This window comes from Sceloporus occidentalis, unplaced genomic scaffold, assembly GCF_023333645.1.
Source record: "Sceloporus occidentalis isolate IW3139 unplaced genomic scaffold, rSceOcc1.0.p SCAF_3, whole genome shotgun sequence".
Lineage (NCBI taxonomy): Eukaryota > Metazoa > Chordata > Lepidosauria > Squamata > Phrynosomatidae > Sceloporus > Sceloporus occidentalis.
This window is the reverse complement of record NW_028316983.1, coordinates 75,256,551-75,266,472: the sequence shown is the minus strand read 5'-3', so window position 1 is coordinate 75,266,472 and position 9,922 is coordinate 75,256,551.

The window sequence follows — 9,922 nt, the reverse complement described above, 5'->3', positions numbered from 1 at the left end:
TTAACTAAACTTTGAGAAGAGTTTTTTTTTTTTTTTTTGTGGGTTTTTCAGGCTATGAGGCCGTGGCCTAGAATAATTTTTTCCTGACGTTTCACCAGCAGCTATGCCTGGCATCTTCAGAGAATGAGTACAGGGCTTGGATCCTGAGTTGCCCTGGTGATGAAAGAGACAAAGGTGATTTTCACTGATTTACTCTTCCCTTTACAGCCTTCAGTGCCACTTTCCACACTCTCAGACTGTCTCCCACCACTCCATAGCAGGCTTTTGGGAGGCACAGGGGGCTGAAATAAGTCTTCCACAAACAGCAGGATTGTTAAAACCAATTTCTGTTGACATACGAGCACATGCATAAATGTGCTCTGTTACAGAAGAGTTTGGATTCTTTTTGATTGGGTAATGTGCATAGCGCATAGATGACTGCGACATCCTGGATTTCATAGGAAGTACCATTTTGTTTTGCTAATGGAAATTAAATTTCCTGGACTTTAAACTGCTTTGTCTCCCAATACTACATGGCTAGAAGGATGAGTGACCTGCTTGCATAGATATCCCTCCATACTCTGAACAACACCACCAATAAATTCAGGCCAGTGACAAACATGGTGTAGTGGTTTGAACATTGGACTATGACAGGAGGTCATGGTTTGAATCCCTGCTCAGCCATGGAAACCTACTGGGTGATCTTAGGCAAGTCACAACCTCTCAGCCTCAGAGGATGGCAATGGCAACCTTCCCCCAACCTGAAAAAAACTTGCCAAAAACACCCCATGACAGGCTTGCCTTAGAGTCACTATAAGTTAGAAACAGAATTGAAAGCACACCACATTATTTTTAACCCTTTGTTGAAGAAGCCATTGGAACCTCAAAAGCTTGCAACATATATTTTATACATTTTGGTTGGCCCTATAAAAGCATTACTGTTTTGTGGATTTTCAATGTTACTGTACTGTGCACAGAGCAGAATATTCAGCTCTTTTCCCCCTCAACTTCAGTTCCATTGGATGAATGAAAAAATCTGGTACTTGTGAAGCATGAAGCCTCCTCCATTCCTCTTGCTCAGCGGCAGCCCTGATGCCCCTTATATTGCCATGGAAACAGTGAATCACAATGGCTTGGAGAGGCCTAAAGCAGAAAGTGGAAATTACTAGACCCAACAGACAGTGGGTGGATATAGATATGTTCCTGCCTCCCCTTATCATACTAGACAGGTGGCCTTTCCAATAGCAATGTTCTAGCATTTTTGTTTTAAAAATATTTACCCCTGTTTTCAGAGAGGGTTGCTGCTTGCTGTGCCTGAAACATTTTCTGCACCATATCATCCTTTTTAAACATTTCCCCATATTTCCTTTCCTTAGCTCATGTCGCCTAATTGTTAGTCCCAGAGCAAGTCAGTGGAAACTTGATAAGTCAACACTCATCTGAGTTCCCTTGACTGAATGATCAACTGCTGTTGAAACTAAATCAGATTTAGCCCTGTTTTAGTGTTTACAGTTTTTATGTACAGTCAGCCCTTTGCATTTGCAGCTTTGACCAATTTGATTATTCATGGATTTGAGTAATATGTTCTCTCTAGGAATCTTTGGGTTATTCAATGTGATTCTCGGGTCAACTTCCACCAAAAGCTGACACAGGAAATTATCACACAGGGGTAAGAAACAGGAGAGAAACGGAATGCTCCCATCATTATCGGATGATTGCACAAAGATTATCACACAACATTGTGATCCTCCCATACTTATTGTATTAATAACCTATAATCATTCTGTAATATTTTATTAATGGTAAACTCCCATTAATATCTCGTTACAGGACAATTACAGGACTATTACAGGTTATTAATGGGATATGTATGAGATGAGCACAATGTCAGAGATTATTGCATGGAGAAAAAGACCTGAAATAGATTTGGGATTGCAAACTCAAACATGGGTGGTATCGCACATAAAATCATCTCTGCTGCTTGGTGACTACAACCCAGGTCCCAGCCACGCTTAGTTGGCAGCTTTGCAGAAACTGGACCTTTCCATTTTTGCAAAGCTGCTGGCTGAGCATGGCTGGGACCCCAGTTGTAGTCGCCCAGTGGTAGCAGCAGCAATTTAACGTGCAATAATACCTGCCTTTGAGTTTGCAATCCTGAATCTATTTCAGGTCTTTTTCTCCATGCAATAATCTCCATCATGTGATAGTCTTCATGCAATTGTGTGATAATGATGGGAGCATTCCGTTTCTCTCCCGTTTCTTATCCCCATGTGATAATCTCCACAGTCATACTAGTGGACCTAGAGATTCTTAGAACCCTTCCCTAGGCCTTTGTAGGCCCTCCACCGTGATGCTATGGCCAGCTTCCACCAGACGTTGATCACAGCCTTATGCTGAAGGACCTAAAGATTCCTAGAGAGGTGTTCTTTGAGCTTTTTTTAAAAGTGCTTTTTAATTTGTGTTTTTTCCCCACTTTCACAGGGGTCCTTCACCCCAGCAAATGTGTAGGGCCCACCGTATTTCTTACGATATTTATTGTAAACTGCTGAAACAATCCTACTCGATTGAAGTAGAAGAGAATTTCTAAAATGTAAACCCACCCTCCTCTTCTGGATGTCAGTTACCTCTGGTTGTAAAATAGTCAAACACTGGTCAAAGTATTGCCTTCAGTCTGCTTAAGATTCTTGCACACTTCAGTTTCCATTTCTTTTTAACATAGGTACGCTAATCAGCTTCTTGATTCTGACTACTGGGGCAGCTACATCCTAGGAAATGAGTAAGATTCTCAGTTTTCATTACTGTTTCTTGAAAGCTTAACTCACTGCTGTGATTTACTTAAGGTTAGGCTGCTATAGCAGTTCAGTACAAAATTCATGTGTGTGCGCATGTACATGTTCTCAACATAATGGCGACCCCATGAATTCCATAAGGTTTTCTTAGGCAAGGAAGACTCAAGAGGTGGTTTTGGACGTTTCTTCCTCTTAAATATAGCTTCTAGCACATGGCATTGGTAATTTCCCATCCAAATACCTGGACTGACCTTGATTCAAAAATCGCTTGGGATATGGTGTCTTTAGAGCAGTGGTCCCCAACCTTTTTTGGAATACCATGCCCTTTTCTCTTGGATGTCAATTCTAGCTCCCTGCAATACATATTTCTTGGTATCAGATCTACTTTTCTAATGCACAGTCAAAACAATCAGTCTCATTCACTGCTCCCTTTGCTACATGGTCACACTGGGAGCAGCAACCAAGTAGCTGGCTGAACAGTGACTGAGAACCCCCCTCTGCCTGATGGCCTTGCAACAGAGATGTCACTAGGGGGCATTGGGATGCAGACTGCACCAGGTGACACCATAATGGGGTGACACCATGACCACCACTGTGGCAATGCCACTGTTACTCTCTAAATGTCTGCCTTTTAGAAGAAACAAGACATAGTATTAATGCACCTTATAAGACACAAGCACAGCAGAAGAGAAGATGTGCCCCAAAAGTGGGGCAAATGAGGCCTCTCCTTCCTCTAACCACTAAGCTTCAAACACCCTCTTGAAGAGGAGAAGACAGGGCAGGACGTTCTGGGTTCCTCTGCCCTCCTGGCATGGCCTGGCCCTGCCCGTCTGTGAGAGAGGCAGAGTAGGCAGGAGCATCAGGGAGGGAGGGAATGTGAGGAAGTATTTAGGAGGTATTTAGACCCCTGTCATACTATCAATCTAATTTCTAAAAAGCAAAAGAAACTTTCAACATACTGTATGGCATAGGAGAGCCACTAGAGGTCAGGATTGCACACTATTTATCTGGTAATTCCCTGGCTGTTTGGGTCTTCTGTCCCTTTTTGTTTTGGCTCTCTCAGTTGTTTCTGGCTGCATACCCAGAGGGGGGAAATATAGCCAGCACAGTCTACATGTAGTCTCATTTATGGCCCTACATCTAGATTTTGCTTATGGAAAAATGCTTACATTTTTTCCTAGAAGTACATATTTTAAATAAAGCGCATGTCAGTAGAACTTGGATGTCTTCCCCAGCCCGTTAATCATGTTGAGACAGTAGGAAAGTATGTACGTATGTTAAAACTTGAATACTGTTGCTGCAACAGTTGGAAGGGCCATTGAGAACTGATGGAAGTAATATGGCACAAGCATGACAGCTGCACAGTCTCCTACTGTTCCAGACATTAAGGCTTTCCCATGATGGCTGGAAATGACAGGAGTCATAGACCACCACATTTAAAATTGGCAAGTTAGAGAAGATAGATGTAAACCAGCAGATATGATCACAGGGTTGTAAAATGACAGCCGTAAGGCACAATCCAGTAAAGTGCACAAGAAGACACTCCCCCCAACCCCCCATGGCAGTTTTTGTTGTCTCCAGTCCCTCCAAATTCCCTGGACCATCGTTTTTCTACACAAAAATGTTGTGGGTGCATGGGGTCACTTCTTTTTGGATTGTTTCATTAGGGGGGAAAATGAAATGGCAATTTACTACCATCACCCCTTGGCACCCTGGAAGCTCAATAAATGGCAAGCTGTGGTTCTCCATTCAGAAGACCTAAGCCATGCATGCAGTTGATGACTGAAGCTCCCAGAAATCTCTAATTCATAGAGTTTCTATAACTCAAAGCTGACGATGGCAAGTAACAATACAAATTGCCACTCCTACGAACCTCCACTGTGGCAATTCACCTTTTTAAATATCAATCAATCAATCAATAGGTTGCAGAGACAAGCTACTCTGTTTCATATTTTAAAACTAGAAAGACTTAGGAAGAGTAAAACTAGAGAGAAAGTGAAAGAAAGGAGTTAAGTAGAATCAAGAAGGAAGTGTGGTAGGCAGGTGTTTTACAGGAATCGTTTAGTTTTTGTTTTTTTGTTTTTGGTCATTTAGGGTTTAATTTGCTTTATCTCAACAGCTTTAATGCAGTGTTCTTTTTATGGAATGTGATGTTTTATCTTTTTATTTGTAAGCCACCATATGGCAAAAAGATGGCCTAGACATTTTGAAGAAATAAATAACTACACTTTCCTCTGTGTTCATGCTCAAAATATGTTCTAGGATTAAAATTATCCCTGGCGGTATAATCTGAAGTAGTTTTCTTATTCCATCAGCTTCCCTGGTTGCAATTCTTGACTTAGTTGACTGCATTATGTAGAAGAAATGATACCTTGGCTCACCCCTGGGGCATAAACAAACAAATAAATATCTCATTTGGATGGAAATGAATGAAGCAGAATCTTGGCAAATTTCTGAAAGAAAATAAAGCCAGATGCAGAAGTGCATTTGCTTTATTGTTTTGAAAGGGCAATGTGATCTAATTGAAGCAAGAGGGAGGAAAGAACCAGTAAATGTGCTTAATTTTGAACCAGTGGGAATATGTTATTAAAAGCCATAGCATTTGAATTCTGAAACAAGCTAAATTGCCATGTGTTCATAGCACAGACTCTGGAATCCAACCCTCCAGTTTTCTAATCAGCTTGGATAAGATACCTTACAAAAACTCAGACCTAACATGTTTGTCAGTTTTTAAAAAGAAAAACAGATAACAAATCTTGCTATTCTTATGCCAGGGGTGAGTAAAGTAGGACCAGCTTGCAGCTTCTAGTTGTGTCCTGGGTCCTGTGAGATTATACTGTACAGCTAAAAGCAATGATATAAATATAAATTCATTTCATAAGGTTTATTTACAGCTATATTAGATATACTGTATATTATGGGCTATACCACTTCAAACTATAAGAGGGGGATCATATGACTGCTCTGCCATAAGAACCCCCCACCTATTAAAGCAAACACACACTAAACTGAGAGTGACCAGATATCATAAACACAAAGGAGGACAAGACATCCCAAAATGTAGGACAGTGAAGAAAAATGTAGGACTTTACAAAATAAAAGCTAAAAGGAATTATGTGTGTGTGTGTGTGTGTGTGTGTGTATTCATTTTGTATGGTTTATTTACAGCTATATTACATATACTGTGTATTATTATCTATTTATTATTTTCATTATATTTTATATTTTATTATATTTTATTATCCTGTCTTCACTGATGTATCCTTCTAAAGATCTTTTTTCTTCTCTAGGATCAGCACTAGAGAAGACTTGCCTCCAGAGCTTGGGGCACATTTGTTTGTCAGAGCGGAAAGGGACAGTAAACATGGTGCCACTTAATAGACTTCTAGTGATGCTCAAAAATTAAGGCCATTTTGGAATTAATCTGGACAGAAAGTTGAAATGTAAGATATGTCCTGGAAAAGGAAGACATATCCTACACCCTGCCCCTACTGTAATCACTGAGAGAAGTGTAACTAGACTGAATTTTTCTACATGCAGGAGTTTTGTGTTGTGTTGTTTGTATGGAAGAACACTGCATATGGAAAGGAGTCAGTGGCCATCTTCTCCTTCATCTCAAGCAACAAAATAATTTGTGTCATATCCATGTCTTTATTGTAACCAGAGCTGATCCAAGATATTTTGCTGTTTGAGGCAGAACAGTTAATGGTGTCCCCTGCTCAAGTTAAGGTGCATAGCATTCAAGGCCACCCATGTTATTTTGGTGCATAGAGCAGAAAATCCCACAAGTATCTCTGCTAATCCTTGGTAATCAATCTAACAAAGTAAGTAGCTAATGATATCCTGCCCTTTTATATCAAAATTCTGCTGCCTGAGGCAGCTGCCTCACTCTGTCTAATGGTAGATTTGCCCCTGGTTATTGCCTCACTTGTTACATTTAGCCCTGGTACTGAATGCATATTTTGGGTCCTGATGCATACTAGGCCTTAACTCTTCCTATCCTCTTTTTAAAGCCATATAACAGTGGGCCCTTGTTATCCCCTGGGGTTTGGTTCTAAATCCCCTCCATGGATACCAAAATTCATGGGTGTTCAGGTTCCTTTAAATATGATGGATAGTAAAATGGTGACCCTTATATAAAATACCTAATCAAGATTTGCTTTTTGGAATTTATGTATTTTAAAAAAAATATTTTCAAGCTGTGGATACTTGAATCATGGATAAAAAAAATCAGTGGATTTGAAGGGCCGTATGTATGTGCTTTCTATGAATAGAACCAACTTTTTTATAATCTAATTTTATACCCGTTGTTTTTGTTCAAACCCAACTCACCTAGTCATCTCTCTTTAATAAAAGAGAGAAGGTTAAGAGGTGACTCAATAGCCATGTTTAAATATTTGTAGGGGTGTCATCTTGAAGTTGGAGCAAGCTTATTTTTCTGCTGCTTCAGAGAATAGGAGTCAGAGCAATGGATGCAAACTACAGAAAAAGAGATTCCACCTAAACATTATGAAGAACTTCCTGATAGTAAGAGCTGTTTGACTGTGGAATACACTGCCTTGGAGTGTGGTGGAATCTCCTTCTTTGGAGGTTTTTAAACAGAAGCTGGATGACTATCTGTCAGGGTGTATTCCTGGAAGGCAGGGGGTTGGACTGGATGGCCTTTGTGGTCTCTTCCAACTCCATGATTCTATGAATAGCAGCCACAAATGTGAGCAACCTTTGGGAAGATAAATGCAGTTCCAACAATCCAGTAAACGAAGTTTACCGCACCAGGGATAAAACGTTCCCCGATGCATTACAACGGGCACGAGCAGGGCCGTGCAAAGAGCGTGATGGGAACTCGATGGGGCCCAGAAAGCTAGTTTACCGCACAGGGAATGCCGCCGCCGCATGTTCCCATTGCATTCCCATCAGGTTCCAGGGGACACCATTTCTGGGAACTGTTGGCACCCTCTGGAACCTGATGGGAATGCGCGGCGGTGGCGGTGGCTGCGTTCCCTGTGCGGTAAACTAGCATTCTGGGCCCCATCAGGTTCCCATCACGCTCCGTGCGCGACCCCGCTCGTGCCCGTTGTAACGCATCGGGGAACGTTTTATCCCTGGTGTGGTAAACTTCTTATACACATGTTCTCAGAAATGTGCTTTTGGTTAGTTCAGTAGCGCTTCCTTTCTACTAAGTATGATTTAGATGAAGCAGTTTTATTAAGAGAAGCCTTTCCCCTGGAGCTATTTAAAATATGAATACTGAAATTCATTGTCTGGGTATGGGCCTGTTTGAAGTGTTGTGCAAATTTTTGAATGGTCATGTTCCAGAAGGCTAATTTCAAATTGGAACAAATGGCAAGAACAGGGAGACACAGGAAGAATGCTTTAAACATAAATTTATTCAATTAATTTAGCAGAATGCCCTTGATGCCTTTAGCATATTACATCATGCACCTATCTCTCTATTTCTAAATAATGATCAGATCCTGAATATAGCAGTTCTGTATACTGTTAGTTGAAGAAGCCCATTCATATGTGCTTCCTTGAGCAATGTGGTGGTTGGAGTGCTAGATGAGGAAGACACAAGTTCAAATCCCCGCTAGACCTTGAAACCTTTTAAGTGACTTTGTGCCACTGATGACAGACTTCTTCACAGGGTTGTTTATGGATAAAAATGGATTTGAAGAGCAAACTATGTTGGAACCAAAGAGGCATCAATGCTTGTATAAAATGATATAGTGAGAGAACTGAGCCTAGATAATGCCTGCCTTTTGGTTTCACCTCTGTGTATCTTTCTTTGGTATATGTACTCAAGCCTTTTGCTCCTTGCCTGCAGAGGTCAGTTCCCCCTTCTCTCAGGAAGTTAGTCTCTTTGTTCCCTATATCTGGGAAAGAGCATCTATGGGGCCCCAACCCACAGTAATGGATGCACATGGATGCCAGCTTTTAGAGGTTCTACTAACCAAGTATAGGTAAAATTAATTCCTATCCTATGATGGATTTCCTGAGATAATAAACATACATTTTCTTTTTTTACCTAACAAACAATTGTTTGTTAGTGGAAAGAATTGCACTAGCTCTGCTGAACTCTGCTCAATATAGACACACAATATTCCTACAAACCATGCATGCGATCTTAAGGTTTTTAGAAAATAGACAAAGTGCAAATATGTACATACCGATGACCTGAAAGTGTCAGTGTGGTATAGTGGTTTGAATGTTGGACTAGGACACTGAGACAACAGGGTTTGAATCCTCATTTGGCTATGGGATAAGTCACACTCTCTCAGCCTCAGAGGAAGGCCAAGCAACCCTCTTCTGGACAAATTCTGCCAGGAAAATGCCATGATAGGGTTGCCTTAGGGTTGCTATAAGTCAGAAATGACTTGAAGGCACTCAACAACAACAATGACCTGAAAACAATTTGCATGCCCATGTTGATCCTCATAATAACCCTGTTATTATGTAAGGTTTGGCTAATAAGTTGTAAGTAGTTCATGTTCAGGGATGCAGTGGCTTAGTGGTTAAGATGCCAATTCTGACAATTGTAAGGTGAGAAGGTTGGGAGTTTGAGGCCTGAGTGCCACACGATGGGGTGAGCTCCTGTCACTAGTCCCAGCTTCTGCCAACCTGGCAGTTTGAAAGCATGCAAATGCAAGAAAATAAATAGGTTCTACTTCAGTTGCAAGGTAACAGCATTAATGCAGTCATGCTGGCCACATGACCATGGAGCTGTCTTCAGACAATGCAGGCTCTTTGGTTTATTAATAGATATGAGCACTGCCCCCTACAGTTGGTTACAACTAGACATTTGTGTCAAGGGAAAACCTTTATCTTTACCTTTATGATTCTATGTTCATCCTGTGATCTTCATGTCTGAGTGTAGATTTCAGTGCTGGCCTCCCAAGTTATATTAGGTCAAAGGTCTAATTGCTCCTCCATGTGTTCCTGAGGGACTCCAGGAGTGGGCCGTTTCTAACTATGGCATGCTGAAGCTGGCACAGTTAATTACTCCTCCAGCTGACATTATGAAAGGAAAGCTAAACATACATAAAGGGGGAATCTTTGTCCACCTTCTCTCTTGCCCTGAGCAAGGTAGTGCAGCTTTGGAGGTAGCAGACCATTTGCTACTTGACTCCCTACCCACACCGATTTAGGACTGCTCT